Here is a 17,121-nt window from a genome sequence, read left to right as displayed (position 1 = left end):
CAAGATCTTCGTGAGAGCCGGCAGCAAAGAAATAGGCCTATAGCTGACAGGGGCCTTCGTGTCCAGTCCTGGTTTCTTTAGTAACGGAATCACCATAGCCTGCTTCCAGGCTGACGGGACCACGCCCTGGCTCAATGAAAGATTAAATAGCGGATTCGCCAGCGGATTGATCACCTCTGCCAATTTCGCCAAGATTTTAGCCGGGCATGGGTCCAGCGGCGAACCGGATTTAAGATTACCCATGAGGGCTAAAGAGGCAGGGGCAGAGATCGCAGGAAACACGTCCAGCGTCGGACCTGGTGAGGCTAGCGGAGACAAAATGGCCTCAGAATAGGTCGAGCCCATAGTCACTGCCGGAGGAAAAGAGTCTTGAATAAGTTGGATCTTGCTCGTAAAAAAATCAGCAAGATCCACAGCCCAGGAGTCAGAAGGCTTTTCACCCGAGGTGTTAGATCGGGGGGAGATAAATTCTCTCACAATGGAGAAGATCTCCTTACAAGAATTGGCAGCGGCCTCAATTCTTCCAGCAAGATAGGCCTTTTTTTCCAGGCGAATGTCTCGATGATACGCCTTCACCACCGATTTATAGGTCAGCTTGGCAGGTGATAGTTCCATCCCCCTTGCCGCGGGTGGGGGAGGACGAGGGCATAGTTGGGTCAGACTGACGGCTCAGGGATCCCTGCACAAAGAGTTTCTGTTACTCACAGATGTCCCTTCTATCCTGCTGGACAGTGCCTCGCCCCGTGGTCATCCCGATTGGAGTCCTGTACAGTGAAACCCTTGATCTGACTGTTTGGTCTGAGGAGTCGGCAGTGGAGAACCAGTTTGTTTGTACTACTGATATCAGGTGAAATTGTTTTGGTTATTTGTGGATATGGTACCATTTGAGTTTGAGTTTGGTACGGTCTAAGGACTGTCTAGATAAAAAGTGTTTGCAAACATTTAACAATAACGATTTTGTTTTTCTTTTGCAATGCCAGGCCTTAGCAAGTTTTGGAATTTGTGTTGTTGTTGTTGTTCTGCAGTTGCAAGAAGTTCAGCCCGCGCCTCCTGATGGCAGCTCTAATTTTGATATGTATGTGATACATGGTCTTGGCCCTATTATGTTTAGTACATTATGGCACAAACATATGAGTGACAATGCTGAGTTACAGTGGCCCTTGATGGGCTCTTTTGATGAACAGAAGATTGGCTTTTTACAGGAACAGTTGTTTAAGAGACAAAGTAGACAGTTGATGTCTGACACTCTACGAACTTGGCAGAAGGAGGCTAAGAAAAGGTGGTTACATGCACGGAAAGGGAGAATACAAACAATGACGCAGAAAGCTGTAGCATATAATAGAGAAAAACAGAAGTCAGGAATTGAATGTGAGGATAGGAGATTTCGGTTGCACATTGACAAGTCCTTTCTGGCCAATGAGGAACATGACACTTTTGTAGAGGAGTTGTTAGATACTCTACCTCCTTATGCCCCACAGAGGATATACCCCATAGTCTTTTTGCAGACACAGCAGTCTGCCTTGTCTGTTGTAGTTGACCGTGTATCTACAGCTTTGGTTACCGCACCCCCTATTCTTTCTCTCCCTTCTCCATCCTTGACGACTGTGACCTTTATTACTTCCTCTGCCCCTACTCTTGTGTCCTATGTTCTTTCTCCTCCAGTGCAACCACTGAATACAGTTCTACCTACTACTCCTATTATCCTTCCTCCTGAAGTTATTCAACCCCCGATTCTTACGTATACTGATACCCCGTGACGTGGGTTTGATGACAGGGGTTGATGAGATTTACGGAACAAATGGGTCCATTGATGCGATCTTAAATAGGGGAGGAATAGAAGAGAAGCGAGTCAGGCCATGCAGTGAGCTTGTAATGCAGTTTATAGTGTGGAAGATGGTATGCAGACATAATATCGATGTCTAAATATCAATATACCATTATATCAATGTTTAAATATTGATATGACAGAATATCGACCATCAAGACTATCGTCGACAAGAATATCGACATGCAGGCAAGAAATATCATTTAATTCATATCGATGTTAGTAAAAATATCGTTGTTAATAATATCTATATTAGTATATGTGTTAAAAGTATAGCTTATTTTTGTAATGTATGTTTGAATTTTTTACAAGTCATTAATTTTATGTTAATACATTGTTGCGTATTTAAGTTCTGTAGCAAGTTGTGGGTTTATAGGAGAATAGGGTAATTTAATTATAATATATTGAATAATATTTTTGTAGAAGTTATTAATTTAAAAAAAACATAAATATTGTGTTTTAGTTCCATAGCAGGATGTGGATTTATAGGGGAACATTGAATTTAAATTAATGAATTAATTGTATTAACTAATATTTTTGTATTTAATCATGTATATTGTTAATTGTGTTAATTAATTTGTTATTAACTAATTATGAATTGGTTCTTAATATTTAATAATTAATTGGTATATATGTTAATTGTGTAATTTGTTGAGGAGCGGGTTGTGGTTTTATAGGGGAGTAGGGCGGGAAGTAATTTTATTATAAATAATTAATTAATAATTGTATTATTTAATATGTATGCAATTAATATTTTATATTGTTAATTGTGTTAACAATGTTATTAATTAGTTATTAATTTGGATATTACTTATTAATAAATAATTATTGAATATGTTAATTGCGTAATTTTTTTAGGAGTTGGTTGTGGGTTGATAGGGGAGTAGGGTGGGAAGTAATTTAATTGTAATAACATTGTTATTATTTGTTTATATACAATATTTATTTAAAGTTATTTTATAGTCCTAATTTATTTTTGATTGTTTTTAATTTGCTTGTTAATTGTTTTTAGTTAACTAATTGTTAAATAATTATGGTAATTGTGTAATATTTTACAATATTGGTGGTGACATTTATAGGGGAATATGTTGGGAGATAAATTATTTTTGGAAAATTAATTATTTGTTAATTATTTTGCAGAAATGAGAATACTAAATCATTCCCCTCTGCTATCCAACACTTTCCCTACTGTTACACTTGGTGGAGTGGGAATAGTAAATTATACCCACCCGCTATCCGACACTTTCCCTACTGTCACACTCACTGGAGTGGGAATAGTCATTTTTACATACCTGCTATCCATCACTTTCCATACTGTTGCACTCGGTGGAGTGGGAATAGTAATTTTTACATACCCGCTATCCAACACTTTCTCTACTGTTGCACTCGCTGGAGTGGGAACAGTAATTTTTACACACCCGCTATCCAACACTTTCCCTACTGTTGCACTCGCTGGAGTGGGAATAGTAATCTTTACACACCCGCTGTCCAACACTTTCCCTACTGTTGCACTCGCTGGAGTGGCAATAGTAATTTTTACACACCCCCTATCCAACACTTTCCCTACTGTTGCACTCGCTGGAGTGGGAATAGTCGTTTTTATCCACCCGCTATTCAACACTTTCCCTACTGTTACACTTGTTTGAGTGGGAATTGTAATTGTTACCCAGCCCCTATCCCATACTTTCCCTATTGTTGCACTCACTTTGTGGGAATAGTAAATTTAAACCCCGCTATCCAGCACTTACCCTACTGTTACACTTGTTGGAGTGGGAATAGCAATTTTTACCCAACCGCTATCCAACACTTTCCCTACTGTTGCACTCACTGGAGTGGGAATAATAAATTATTCCCCTCGGCTATACAACACTTTCCTACTGTTGCATTTGCTGTAGTGGGAATAGTAAATTATTCCCCACCGCTATCCAACACTTTCCCTACTGTTGCACTTTCTGTAGTGGGAATAGTAATTTTATCCCCTACACTATCCAACATTCCCCTAGTTTTATAGTTAAGGTAGCGCATTTTTAAAACAAATAAATATATATTTTAATATTTCAATTCATGATAGATTTATTTTATGTGTATATTTGTATTACAGGTTTATGTATATATATATTTGTATCTATAACTTTCCTTATGTTTCTAACATTTTATTATTAAATAAAATAGTTGTTTAATAATATTCTTAAGTTAATATATTTAAAAATAATTTAAAATGTATGTTTCATTGTTTTATATTACATTTATCATTTATCATATATATATTTTTTATAATTCTATGTTTTTATTTATTATTTAATTAGTTTTGTATTATATTTAAGACATTTAAAAAAATGATATTTTAGACAACAATATTTTTGGGTTTCGATATTTCTGTACTTACCATTGTAGAGATGGGCTGTCGATATTCTGTCCATCGATATTGTAGACTCGATTTTCCTGTAGCTCGATATTCTGACCGTAGATATTCTGTAAGTGATCTGTGGAAGATATTTGGTGAGTTAGCCGTGATTTTGAGCCCTTTTTACAGCAACATGCCCTTCAACATAGGTCTGCTACATTGATTGATCTTTGGCATACATACATTGGGTCAGAGGCTCCTCTATTATTATTTGACATTAGAGACTATGCTTATGTTACTGATTTGGAATCGTGACAGGTGTTTGGTAATGCTACTACCATAGTATCTTATAGAGGTTGGTTGTATAATATGAGCCCTACTCAAATAACTCAGTTCCCTATGCATGAAATTTACCCCGTTTGTCACCCGGAAAAATCTGAGTTAACGGACCAGCGCAGCACGGTCAGTTGACCGGCCATAGCTGCCCTCTTTCAGGAACAATGGGCTTATACTCCATTGAAAAGAAGTGAGGTTTTAGACCTTAACGCAACTCTTCCCAATCCTAGGAAAAATCCCACAGCTTATTATAAGGAATTAACAGAAGCTGCCTCTTCTACTGTAATGAATCTAGCTGTATTGAAAACCTTTTTTGGTCTTTTCATTCCAGTTTGGCTGCAGGTGCATACTCAAGATTGTGTTGCCGAGTTGGGTGGCACATGGGATGTGATTAAGGGATTGGATCAAAAAAGGAAGCCAGGAGATAAGCCACGTGCAGAGATACTCGCCTTGCATGGTCATAGTATTACATATATGCATACCCTTCAACCACCGAAGAAAGTAACATGGGATAGATTGACGGCTTGTCAAAGGATGAGAGTGTATCTGATTTCTTCACTAGGTTCGAAGATAAGTTTTTGAATTACAGTGGGCAGGATATGTCCACAGAGGGGGGAGATTGTTTGTTTGTGGACAGGTTTGTTACTAATTTTCTTCCTGAAATAATGACTTGTTTTCAGGCATCTGAAAGTACTTATCCCTCTAGTATCCTGAATATGGCTCAATAATATGAGCATTGAGATCAGGAGAAGGATAAAACTGATAAACAGAACAAGGATTTAAAGCCAAAAGTGTAGTTGCAACAGGCATTTCGGGGAAATAATAGGGGACGGGGAGGTCCTTCTCAACAACTGCCACGTACAAGGCACTTTCAACAACACCTTTGGGACAAAATCAGTGAGCATATTGTAAGGAGGAAGGACATTGGCATAGCTAGTGCCCTGTGCTTTTACAGAAGGTTTTGTCCCCTAGAGGAAATGGTTCTGGTGGTAGAGACCGTGGGACCGACAGAAATCAAAATGCCGCGGCTCCTATGGGCAGCTCTGACAATAATTATTTTGACAACCCTAGAGATGGGCAGTATTATCATGATGATTATGATGCGGATCATGTGACAGGTATGTCTTATTGTTACAACAACCAAGGAAAGGGTGGGGGACCTTCTCAGATACCTCTAGATTAGTGTGGTCCTTATGTCACAGCAGATTTGCAAGGTTCAACTAAGAAATCTTTGGTGAATACCGGTGCGCCAAACAGTTCTGTTTCTTTAAATATGGTACCTGGGGCGCCTCTGTCTGGCCAAACTAATGTTTTGGTAGGTTTTTCAGATTTATCGGTTGTCAGCCCTATTTAATGCCCCCCTGTACTTTCACTGTGGAATCTCCATTCTAGTTAACATCTAATTGTGGTGAAAATTTGATGGGTTTGGACTTATTGAAGAAGTTACATGATACTATTTATTGCTTCCTTGCTGGTGTTTATATTATCATGGGTCCATATGTGAGTATTAGACAGTGTTTGTCTCAGAATGCACCCCTCCCACCCAAATTCGCTGAGGCACTACCCACACTATGGACCACAGGCAATACAGATGTGGGTATGTTGCATATACCACCAGTTTCTATGCAGGTCAAAGATAATGCTATTTCCCCGTATTCTACAATATTAAATACCGCTGGCAGATAAACGGCTTCTTCTTCAAATTATTCAAGATTTGATTTTGCAAGGGAGCAGTTGAAGAAACGCCTGCCAATATTTGTAATAGTCCTATTCTACCAGTCCTTTAGCGGACACCTTTGGGTTCCCCTGACGTTATTGATGATGTCTATCGCTTTATAAGAGATTTGTGAGAGGGTAATAAAATTGCAGTTCTGCAGTTTTCGGTGGTTCCTGACTTTACTACGCTTTTAACGATGATCCCATCTACTGCTAAGTTCTTTTCTGTTATTGATTTGAAAAATACGTTCTTCAGTATTCCTATCCACCTGGACAGTAGGTATTTGCTTGGCGTTACACTGGCCGGCAGAAGCTTTAGATTCCATCGCGCTCCTCAAGGCTATACAGAGAGTCCTAGTATTTATAGTCAAGCACTGAAAAGTCAGTAGGATTTGCTGTCGCTTTCTCCAGGTAATGTATTGGTGCAGTTTGTTGATGACCTGTTTATTGCTTCTGATGCGAATCAAGGTTGCAGGGACAGTACAGTGAAATTGTTGTTGCATTTGTGAAATCATGGACATAAGGCCTCTCTTTCGAAATGTCAGTATTGTCGACAGGAGGTTACCTATTTAGGTCACCTACTGTCGAAGCAGGGTAGGAGGTTGACCCCTGAACACATCGGTACCCTTAATAAAATGCCCAGTCTGCAAACTCAAAAAGGTGTATGAGTTTTAATAGGTATTACTTCCTACTGTTGCCAGTGGACCCCAAATTATTCTTTACTAATCATACATTTGCTTGCAATAACAACGAAAGCAGTGCATGAGCCTTTGCCTTGGGCGCCAGAATGTCAGCAGTCTTTTGAGCAATTAAAAAATGCGATTCGGCACTGGTGCTTGGCACACCTATTTATAGAAAGATGTTTGTGCACTATGTTCATGAGTTGGCTGGTTGAGCACCTTCTGTCTTAACACAAAAATGTGGTGATAAACACAGGCCTTGTGCTTATTTTTCTGCTGTGCTTGACCCTGTCGCTAGGGCCCTTCCAAGTTGTCTGAGAGTGGTTGCTGCTGTGGCCACTTAAATCAAGCAATCAGCTGTAATTGTACTTGATACAGATCTCACAGTTATAGTACCCCCTGCTGTGGATACACTTTTGAATAAGACAAAGACACAGCCCCTCATCACTGCACATCTTAATGGTTATGAATTTACATTGTTTGCTAAACATATTATGATCAAAACATGTGCCACTCTGAATCCAGCCATGTTAATGCCCCTTCCTTCTGAGAATGATGTAGTCAACAAACATAACTGCATTTTCCAGACCGAAAAAGAGACAAAAGGATGGGTAGTCCAGACTGATGTTCCTTTATTTGACCTCCAATGAGAACTATATTTCAATGGCTCTTTTTTTAAATTACCAGACGGTACTACCACTGCAGCTTATGCTATCACTAGGTTATAGACGGTGGTAGAGACATCATGGGTCCCTTATCAGTCGGCTCAAGCTGCCAAGCTTGCTGCCCTTATTTGAGCTTGTGAATTGAGTGAAGGACTGGTTGTCAATATCTATACTGACAGCCAGTACGCATTTGGGATTGCGCATAACTTTGGGCAATTGTGTGCGGAGAGAGGGTTTCTTACTTCACATGGTACCAAGATTCCACATGGGCACATTATATTGTGGATTTTGTCTGCTTTAACACTTCCCAAGAGATTAGCCATCGTTAAGTGCAGCCATATAGAAAGGTTACTTATGACGTGGGTAGAGGAAATGTATTTGCAGGTCAGGTGGCCAAGGAGACAGCTTGAAGTAAAATGAAACGCATGTTTATTGCAGGTCCAACTAGGTAGGTTCATGAAATTGTTATGTTTGAAAATACTGTCGAAAGTGTGAAGGAGATACAAAGTGAAGCCATAATCGAGGAATTAGCAAAATGGCGGGAGAGTACAGATCATATAAATGAGGAAGGGTGTTGGATTGATAAATCTGGGCAACAGAAATGGATGTTGCCCGATGCAAATGTACTTCCTGTGGCTACTATGGCTCATGGTGCTGCTCATATCAGTGCAACAGGCATTTGTAAATTGTTAGCCCCTGTATGGCATAACAATAACATCTCCAAGACAGCTGCACATTTGGCAAAACATTGCATGGTCTGCATGATACATAATCCAGAGAAAGAAACCCCTACATCACCTGGTAATTTTGCACCACCTACTTTTCCTTTTGAAGTCCTCCAGATGGATTACAATGAACTAGAGAGATGTAATAATCTTAAGTATGTTTTAGTGGTTATCTGTGCGCTCAGCAAGTGGGTTGAAGCTCACCCCACTAAGGATAATACGGCCTGCGAGAGGTGGTCCGATTCGGCGCACTCTCGGGGCTCAGGGTTAACTGGGCGAAATCTGTGGTACTGCCCCTGACTCCGGTGACGTCTCGGGTGGAGACCGAGTTCCCTGTACAATGGACGGAGGACCCGATTAGATATCTGGGGATCCAGATGCATACGGACCCAGATTTGCTCCTGAGGCAGAACTACGGACGGGCGGTCAGTAGGCTCGAGGACGAGATAGACATATGGTGTAAACTACCTCTAACGCTGATGGGCCGCATAGCTCTGATGAAGATGATAGTGCTACCACGATTTCTATTCCTGTTTAACGCACTACCGATCGTGCTCTCTAAATCCTTCTTCCATCGTCTAAATAGTCTACTGATCAAATTGGCATGGGCAGGCAAACAGCCGCGAGTCAAATGGACTATGCTCATCCTCCCATACAAGTTGGGGGGGTTGGCGGCGCCAGATCTGGAATTGTACTACAGGACCGCCCAGGCATCCCATCTACATACCTGGATACATGGTGATAAGCTAATCCCGCACGACCGACTAGAACGATTGTTCGCGCACCCCGTACCGCTCCCGGCCATGATCTGCCAACCGCAGGATCGCCGGACGGGGATATTGGACTCCATATCCTCTACCAATCACGCGTGGCACTCACTCCTATTTCGCCGGGTAGGGGCGTTGCTATATTCACCGGAGATGCTGTTTGAGTGGATGCGCTGGCTACCTCCCATGGCAGACAGGGCGACCACACGGGAACTCGCGAAACTGGGGCTGAGCAAGGCGGGAGACCTCTTCCACGACGGCACGGCCAAAACCTGGGACCAGGCGCGGGGAGACGGAGTCGCCCCTCCGCTACTCCAGAGGTTCCACTTCCACAGGACTCGGAGCGCCCTTGCCAAACTCCTGGGTCCAGATATGTCGGAGCCTCCGGACGTGCCGGAACTAACATATGTGATCTCCCATAAAGACCCCAATAAACTTTTGACGAACCTTTACGGTATAGCGAGATCTCAGGGGGAACATCAACTTGTGAAAGCTCGCTTAGAGTGGCAGAGGGACCTGGGAACCTCACTCGATGACTTGACGTGGAGCTATTGCTGCGAAAGCACAAAGCGTATTTCCCTAAATGGGAAACACCGACTCATACACTTTAAGTTCCTTCAAAGGGTGTACTACACCCCAGCACGACTTCACAGATATGGGCTGCGGCCGGAGGCGCACTGTGAGCGTTGCCGAGCGGCAGACGCCAACTTCTTGCACCTGGCATGGAGTTGCCCGGGGATACAAAGTTTTTGGCGAGACATTTTCTCCGAAATGAGCAGGATTCTGGAGGTCGACTTAGACTTGGATCCGGGACTAGCACTAATTGGCAACTCAAAAAGACTCCAGAGGGCGCTGCGCAGACTTACGGACATGGGGATGCTGCTAGCGAGAAGGGTGGTAGCTCAGTGTTGGATGCGGGGCCCTCTTCCTACCAAGGCTAGATGGGCGAGAGACATGCTATACTGCTCCACGCAGACGGAGGCATACAGTGAGCTGCTACCCCCGAAATCCCGCCCGAAGAACTTCTGGGCCCTTTATGGGACCTACTTGCAGGGCCAGCAAAACGAGGGCACCACAGACAACACCCCTTCAGGGGCAGCAGCTGATCCCACACACGATTTGGACTAGGATGCAGACATCAGGGGGGGAGGATAACAGGGGAGTACGGAACTTGAGGGGGGAGGGGTTGGGGGAGCAGGGATTCCATGGGGGAGAGATTCACAGGGTAGGACACACACCACCCGATTTCTTCACTAGTAGGGGAGTGGGAGGCGTAGTTGAGGGTCGGACCCCCCCGTTCAAGGCCCCTTTGCTATTACTGGGTTGGTCCTGATAGATGGGTGGAACGGGGTGCATACACGGTCGTTGCAGAGATGGCTGGGCTAGAAGGAGCGAGACACATGGGGAAGGCCACAGACAAGGTTTGAGGGGGGGGGCTCAGAGGGAGTTTAAGGTTTGTTGGGGGGGGGCGAAAATAGAAAAACGCACAACAGAATGACGGGTGGCCGCCCACTGGTAAGACCTATGCTACATAATAAATCTCAGATGTACCCAAGCGCCGCCGGACCCCCGGGTTGTCGGCCCTGAGGCTGTGTACTACCTGCACGGTGATTAAGGCGAATAACTTTGTTGCGGCCGGCCCCGGAAGGGTTGTGGGCCAGAAGCTGTGATAACTGCATGTCCTTATTCTGTGCAACAAAATAAAATTTAAAAAAAAATTAAAAAAGGATAATACGGCCATTACCACTGCGAAGGTACGCCTTAAAGAGTACTTGCCTCGATTTGGCTTGCCCTGAATTAGCTGGAGTGATAACGGGATTCATTTTAATGGGAAAGTGATTACGTTGATTTGTGAAGGTTTGCAAATTAGACAGAAATGTCATGCTGCCAAACATCCACAGTCAGCGGGTTTGGTTGAGAAGTACAACGGAACTCTCAATCTGAAATTGGCAAAACTCCAAGAGACAATAGGGTTAAAATGGCAAGATGGTCTACCATTAGCACTTTTGTCAACAGAACTACAGCTTGTTCTAGGAAAGGCTTGTCACCTTATGAGGTCATGTTCGGACATCCGGCAAATATATGGGGTGTCCCACGTCCTCGTAACTATTCTGGTATTAAATATCTTGTGTTGCTTGATTATCTTGGCCAGTTAGCAGAAAGTTTACAATCTACAGTTGCGAAAGTCCCTACCTCCTATACCAGAGGGACCCAACCATGAATTTCAGCCTGGGGACTACATATTGGTGAGGAACTTCCAGAGGAAGAAAAGTCTGAAACCTGCTGGAAAGGTCCTGAGCAGGTTCTGTTGGTGAAACGGACGGCTGTAAAGGTTGCTGGTCGAAACAACTGGGTGCATGCCACCCACTGTCAGAGGATTCCTTTACCATTGCAATATGGCCAGTGGGTCAAAGAGGGAATAGGCGACAGCGAGTGTGAGCAAGTACCCAGGTTTGTCCCATTTAGTGACGCCAAATCGACCTGGACACAGACCGATGAGGAGAACAAGGATGTTTCGAATGAGGCTGTTTCACCAGAAATACGAGCTATCCAGTAGCCTTTGTTCATTGGTCATACAGTGCCTGGGCTGCCAGGTACAATTTCTGCCCTCGGCTGAGGGCTACTGAGTCTAAGGAGAAAAAAGATTAGGGATGCACTACAAGATAGGTAGAGCTTAGCAACAGTACCAACGAATGATTGAAAAAGAGTGAAAATTCTGTGTGTCCGTTGCCTTTGTTGTTTGAACATTAGTTAGGCAAAATCAAGAGTATACTTTGAAGGTATACCACCTGTATCAGCGTGGGATAGATTAGAAGAGCTTAGGATAGAGCAAGCTCCACTGCCGGTGCTCAAGAGCTCCAACTTATTGATGGACAATAGGATCCTGTACCAGTGAGGCTCTGAAGGACACTGGGAACTTTATATTTTCTTGCATTTTATTCCTTTCAATTCATTATGCACCCTTTTAGCAGAAAGGTTATAGAGGAGGAGCAGGCAATGTTTCCTACTGCACAGCATAGTATGATGGGGTCAAGAAAAAGCAAAATAATATGTGTTGTTCTTTTGATACTGCTGCTAATAAAACAGTGTGGTGTTTCATGGGTTTTTGAAGATGCTCAGAGTGTGCCTTAACAGTCAGGGTAAGGTCATTTTCCTAAGACGTAATAAAAGAACAGTTCTGAGTAATGACTTTTTGGAAACACACAAGAGATTCTTTGGCGAAGGGACCGCTTGTTACCCCACTCAATCTGTCATCAGTCTCTGGACTGCATATCCATTGTCACTTGTCAATTACACCTATACTCCACCACTACAATTTACAGAAGTGAAAGGAGTGTTTAGTTTTGGTTATCCAGGGCCATGTCTATACCATAGAAAGCCACTGGGGTGGCTTATTCGGGTTGTGATAACAATAAATATTTCAATAATTTTTATATGGAAGAACAGAATGTAGCATTGGTAGGTTGGCATTATAAGGAGTTGACAGTCCACAGAGAGTCCGGTTATTACCCTATTGTTGAATAGTACTGATACTTCATTGTATGTAAATTGCTCAGAATTACTGTTGCACAAACACACAATCCCTTTAGTAAATACAGAGGAGCCACGTGCATTTGGAATTAATTCTAGGTATGTGCAGTGGATTATGAGGGACCGATTTATGCACACCCAGGGTTTTACTTTTTGTCTAATGGGACTTACTACAATGTCTATAATGGTACAGATAATATTGCTCTTGGAATTGTATTGTCTTTGGGCGTGCCTTGTAAATATGCCAGTGTAAGAAAAAGGGGGTTCACCCAGTATAAGTCGCTGGGACCTGGGTACTGTAGGCACTGAGAATAAGGGTACCAGCAAATTGAGAAAGATTTAAAATGAATAATGAAAGTATAAAGCAAAATTAGATAACAAACAATTAGCATACATTGTTGTTTATTCACAATGTAGACACGTATTATATATCACAAGAGTGAGTTGATAATATACTCCAACGATATTCAAAAAAGTGCCCCTGGAAGGGAAGGGAGTGGTATGGTGAAGGATAGTTTAAATGAAGTAGTGACATAAAAAGGCTAAGTAGCCACACTGTACTATGTATATTCATAGTATGCCATCATCAACACAAAAGTTACTTAGAAGCACAAAGCATACTCCACATAATACATGTAATGTTATGTTCATGGGGTGGAGCTGAAGGTAACAGAGAGCTGTCGACGTTTTGACCCCTTTGAGATTGGCAGGCGTTAATAAAGTCCTTGCAGTGGGGTCTTCATCAGGACGGGGGCGGGGCAAAAGACAGAGCGGTTGCTTGTCTTAGGTAGAGATGGGAAACGCTCCTACCGGAGAGAGCTCCAATTCAGTGGTTGAAAAACCCCAAATCGGTGATCTTATTGTGGTGATGAATTAGTAGAGCCGCCCGCAGGTCGGAAGCAACGCGGTGAAGCCGCTGTAGTATGCTGACGTCGTAGAATAATTCAAACGTCTGGAAGGTAGGAAGTGAATCCGTCTGTTTCAGAAGCGCGGTAAATATGCCAAGCTTAAAATAAGATGGATTAAAAGGACACTAGCAAAAGAATTCTGTGGGAGAGTGACGGATACAGAGGTCAATAATTACAGTAATGGTATCACTTTTGGATACATCATTTCCTCTATTTCACATTGGGTGGTACCTCTATGGCCGGGGTGAAAAAGCTAGATAATACTTTGGATGCAAGCTGCAAATTCTACAGTGGCAGCTTTGTGCGACATCACCACTCAGTTGGAAAGTATGCAGATATATTCAGAAAAGACCAGATATGCAAGCAAGAGCAGTGCAGAAAGAACCAACAGAGATGCAAAAAGAGGCAAGAGGGGTGCAGAAAAAGGAAAGAGAGGTGCACAAAGAGGCACAAGAAGTACAGAAAGAGGCAGGAGGGGTGCAGAAAGAAGGAAGAGAGGTGCAGAAAGAAGCCGCAAAGGTGCTGAAAGAGGCAAGAGAGGTGCAGAAACAGGCAGGAAAGGTGCAGAAAATAGGATAAGGGGTGCAGAAAGAGGCAAGATAGGTGCAGAAAGAGGCAAGAGGGATGCAGAAAGAAGCAAGATCAGTGCAGAATGAACCAACAGAGATGCAAAAAGAGGCACTATGAGTGCAAAAGAGGTAGGGGAGGTGTACAAAGACGCACAAGAGGTACGGAAAGTCGCAGGAGGGGTGCAGAAAGAAGGAAGAGAAGTGCAGAAAGAGGCAAGAAAAATGGTTAAAGAAGCAAAAGAGGTGTAGAAAGAAGCAAGAGAAGTGCAGAAACAGGCAAGTGAGGTGCAGAAAAAAGCAAGAGCAGTGCAGAAAGAACCAACAGAGGTGCAAAAAGAAGCAAGAGAGGTGCAGAAAAAGGTAGGAAATGTGCGCAAAGAGGCAAGAGATGTACAGAAAGAGGCAGGAGGGGTACAGAAAGAAGAGAAGAGCAGAAAAAAGCAACAGAGGTGCTGAAAGAGGGATGAAGGATACAAAAGGAGCACGAGAAGTGCAGAAAGAACCAACAGAGGTACAGAAAGAGAAAAGAGGGATGCATAAAGAGGCAAGAGGGGTGCAGAAAGAAGCAAGTGAGGAGTAGAAAGAGGCAACAGAGGTGCAGAAAGACACAAGAGAGGTGCATAAACAAGCAAATGAAGTGCAGATAGAAGCAAGAGAATTGCTGAAAGAAGCAAGAGAAGTGTAGAAAGAGGCAAGAGAGTTGCAGAAGCAGGCAAAAGAGATGCAGAAAGTAACAAGTGTACAGACAGAGGCAAGAGAGGTGCATAAAGAGGGATGAGGGGTACAGAAAGAGGCAAGAGGGAACAAAGGAGCAAAAAGAAGCAAGAGCATTGCAGAAAGAACCAACAGATGTGCAAAAAGAGGCAAGAGGGGTGCAGAAAGAGGCACGAAAAGTGCAGAAAGAATAAAAAGAGGTGCAGAAAGAGGCAAGAGAACTGCAGAAAAAGGCAAGAGAGGTACATAAAGAGGCAGGAGATGTGCACAAAGAAGCAAAAGGGGTATAGAAAGAGGCAAGAGGGGTGCAGAAAGAGGCAAGAGGAGTGCAGAAATGTGCATGAGAGGTGCCGAAAGAAGCAAGAATATTGCAGTAAGAAACAACAGAGGTACAGAAGAAGGCAAGAGGGGTGCAGAAAGAGGCAAGAGCAGTGCAGAAAGAAAAAAGAGTTGTGCAGTAAAAGGGAAGAAGGGTGCTGAAAGAGTCACAAAGCGTGCAGAAAGAGGCAAGAGAAATGCAGAAAGAAGCAACAGAGGTACAAAAAGAGGCAGGAGTGGTGCAGAAAGAGGGCAGAGGGGTGCAGAAAGAGGCAAGAGGGGAACAGAAAGAAGCAAGTGAGGGGCAGAAAGAGGCAACAGAGGTACAGAAAGAGGCAAGAGGGGTGCAGAAACAGGCAAGATAGGTGCAGAAACAGGGAAGAGAGGTGCAGAAAGAGGCAAGAGAATTGCTGCAAGAAGCAACAGAGGTGTAGAAAGTAGCAAGAAAAGTGCAGAAAGAGGCAAGTGAGATATAGAAAGAGGCAAGAAGGGTGCAGAAAGAGGGAAGACCAGTTCAGAAAGAAGCATGGGAAGTACAGAATGAAGCAACAGAGGTGCAGAAGGAGCCGAAAAAACTACAGAAAGAGGCAAGAGAGTTGCAGAAACAGGCAGAGTGGTGCGGAAAAAGGGAACAGGGGTTAACACTCACACTCACTGGATGATATAATCAGTGATGTCATTGGTGATGTCATTTAAGATGTCATCGGGGATGTCACTGACTATGGCATGAGTGATGTAATATGTGAGGTCATAAGCACTGTATTTCTGGGGCATAAATTATAGTTAGCTCAGGTAGCTATAATTACTGAATTTCAATAGTTTTGTATGAGTGAAATCTGAGTATAACTATAATGCCCATGTATGCTTTGGTTTTGTCAGTGTCCTCGTCCTTTTATCCTTCTGACCTTTAGTTTTTTAAGTGAATTTCTAAGGTTTTAAAAAATATATATTTCCTAACTCTAACCTGTAACCTTTGAGAGTGAGTGTATGAGTGAATGCATCAGTGTCTCAGTGGTGTGTGAGTGGGTGTGTGAGTGTCTCAGTGGGTCTGGGAGTGGCCACATAAGTGTGTCACTTGGTGTGTGAGTGGACGCTTGAGTGTCTGACTGGTCTGTGAGTGAGTGTCAGAGTGTCTGACTGGGTTCCTGTGTGCCCCCATGAGTTTGTGAGTCAGTCTGGGAGTGAGTGCATGAGTGGCTGAGTGGGTGTGTCTCTGAGTGGATCTGTGAGTGGTTGTGAGTCTCTGAGTGCATCTGTGAGTGAGTTCGCAAGTTTTCCTTGAGTCTATGAGTGCATGTGTGAGTCTGTAAGTGGGTTTGTGAGTGAGTGCATGAGTCTCTGATGGTGTCTGTGAATGAGTGCATGGGGCCGTCAGTGGGTCTGTGACTGAGTGCATGAGTCTCTAATTTGATATGTGAGTGGGTGTGCAAGTCTCTGAGTGGATCTGTTAGAGGGTATGTGAGTGTCTGAGTGGGTATGTGAGTGGATGCCTGAGTGGGTCTGTGAAAGGGTGCATTAGTCTCTGAGTGAGTCCATGAGTGGGTGTATGAGTGTCTTAGTGGGTATGAGTGAGTGTGTGAGTTTCTGAGTGTCTTCTGTTTTTTCACTTCTTCTCTGTTTTGCCTTTTCTGCCCTCTGTTTTGCCTTTTCTGCTTGTTTTTCTGCCCTCCATTGTGCCTTTTCTGATTGTTTCTTTGCCCTCTGTTTTGCTCTCTTCTGCTCTGTTTTATCTTTCCTGCTACTTTTTCTGCCCTCTATTTTGCCTTTCTGCCTGCTTTTCTGCCCTCAGTTTTGCCTTTTCTGCTAGCTTTTCTTTCCCTAGTTTTGCCTCTCTGCTCGTTTTTCTGCCCTCTGTTTCCCTCTTCAGAAATAGGGGTCCTCCTGTTCTTTAATACGTATTTGGCCCCTGGAAGATGGGTGACCCCCATTAGTATGTATTTATCCCCAGGGAGGTGGTGGTCCCAGGGGCTTCTAAAAGCCCTGGTATGGGGTTCTGCATAGTCATCCTCCATATTAATACTAA

The sequence above is a fragment of the Lissotriton helveticus genome, chromosome 6 (assembly GCF_964261635.1).
Source record: "Lissotriton helveticus chromosome 6, aLisHel1.1, whole genome shotgun sequence".
In the NCBI taxonomy this organism is placed as follows: Eukaryota; Metazoa; Chordata; class Amphibia; order Caudata; family Salamandridae; genus Lissotriton; species Lissotriton helveticus.
This window is presented reverse-complemented; position numbering follows the sequence as displayed.